Source organism: Coenobita brevimanus, chromosome 92 (assembly GCF_032717465.1).
Source record: "Coenobita brevimanus isolate Jiangsu-jjx chromosome 92, ASM3271746v2, whole genome shotgun sequence".
NCBI lineage: Eukaryota > Metazoa > Arthropoda > Malacostraca > Decapoda > Coenobitidae > Coenobita > Coenobita brevimanus.
Genome location: NC_137045.1, coordinates 17,096,163 through 17,098,271, shown reverse-complemented (window position 1 = coordinate 17,098,271; position 2,109 = coordinate 17,096,163).

Genomic DNA, 2,109 nt, shown 5'->3' with positions numbered 1-2,109 from the left:
TAATTTGAACTGTTGCGCACGCCACGTGACAGCATTGTTTTTATTTCATCATTCCTCTGACGTCCGATAGGCGCCGCTGCATCACTCCCCCTCTACTTCCCGCCTCTGTCTCTCACCGCGACTGGACCTACGCTTCTCTCGCAATGGCTGCCCATTTTGCTGCAAGCTTTTTGTGGTGGTGCCCGTACTTGCACTGATTACAAGGAGCCTCCTGCTGCCTCTCTGTCCTCCTCTTATGTGTGTGTGATGATGGTCCCGCCTCCTGCAAGAAAAGGAAGAGAGTGAGTGTTGACTCTGGAGAAGAACGGGGAGATATTGGAGAAAGTTGATGCGGGTTGGTCTTCTTCACGCATTCCTCCATAGCGAAGTTTAACCTGGACCGATCGAGCTTTGACTCGATCAGGAAGTATCAAGCGTTCCCGAGACAAATTCATGCCAGTTACCTAGCTGACTTCTACTTGCCGAGAAGCAAGCGCAACGATGGAAAGGAAGGTTATGTTTTACCCCAAAGTTTGCAGAAATCGACCGATCCACGTTGATTTGGTACCTGACCTTAGCAACGTGCAGCTGTGGTGTGATGGTACTCTGTACGTGGAGCGGAGCTGAAGGCTGCTGCTGAGAAAGTTTGCAAGGCTTCACGACGCCCTAGACTTCAAGGCATCTCAGAGGGTTTGGCTCTTGACGTTCAAGTTGCGACGCTATGGCCTTACTGAACCGTAAAGCACATGGCCGAGCATTGGACGCAACGAGGGATGAAGTTTGGACGAGTTTGTTGCACAAGGTGAAAGGCTTGATCGAGCAGGGGAGTGGAGCCTCACTCTCGGTCAAGTCTATAATGCGAGAAACTTGGTCCTATTCTATGCAGCTTTCGGTGCCAACGAACACTCTAGCCGATGAGGCGGAGAAGCGTGCACCTGGCCGCAAGCTTTCTTAAGGAACGGATATCTGCTTTGTGTTGTGCCAAAGTGCTAACGGCAACTGCACCCGGCTTAAGTCCGTTATGGCTGTTGGCCGTGCAAAGCAGCCTTGGTGCCTTCGTGGGGTGATGGATGTCCTTCCTGTGCGTGCATGGTACCATTCTTTGAAAGCATGGTTCACGGCTGTGATTTTCAAAGACTGAGTTCACCGTCACTTCGTCAGGGAGGTCATCAGTACCAGAAGCAGAAGACACTAGAATTCCTCGCAAAACCAGGTAAAGGCTCTCCTTCTCCCTCGACAATGCACCTGCCCACCCGTGCGACAGGGACTTGGTTGCTGGGAATGGCCGTAGCTTAGGTGCATGTTTCTGCCACCTAATACGACTGCTCTCATTCAACCCATGGACCAAGGAGTGATCGTGGCAACAAAAGCGCCTGTACCGTCGGAAGTTCCTGGACGAGGTGATGGTTGTTCTCGAAGGACGAGGACGAGCGCCCAGGGAAGGACGTGACACTGCGAGGCAAGCTTTCGGACTTTGGAAAACCTTCTGCCGCATACAACATCAAGTCTGCGCTGTACAACATGGGCTAGTGCATGGAAGGAAGTCCACTGTGAAAACTCTTGAAAATGGTTGGTCTGCGTCTGCTTCTCGGAACAGATGTGGATTACGATTTTCTAGGGTTTGTACATGGATGACTTCCATGCATTCCGGCTACGTACTGCACCGGCGACGTTGTTGATGTGGACGATGGGTTCGTGAGTGGTTGGACGACGGACGAGGGCGATCCTGGGTATCAGACGTTGTCTGATATCGAGAATCGCTGGTTTCCTTCCAGTTGCTGGTGTCAGCTCCCGAACTTGAAGATTCCGATGACGAAGGCGATGATGATGCGGACTCCTCTCAGCAGAGACACTACTCCAGCCATCCCCAAGCTGACGCACTCTGGGAACTATCCTAGAGTTAGGTCCCTAGAGCTACCTGGAGACACACCCGGACTGCGACAGGGAGATGGGGCCTTGGGACTCGTAGGAGGGAAGTGCGTGGCTTTCCGGCAGCGCATCATGTCTGTCGCCAGAATGCGTCGGTCACTTGCGTCAGTCAACGATTGACAGTTTTTTCAGGCTCACGTGACCCCCGCTGTGCCAAGCTCCTGGATTCCACTCCGTTGCCTCCCCAAGACAGGCCCTCAT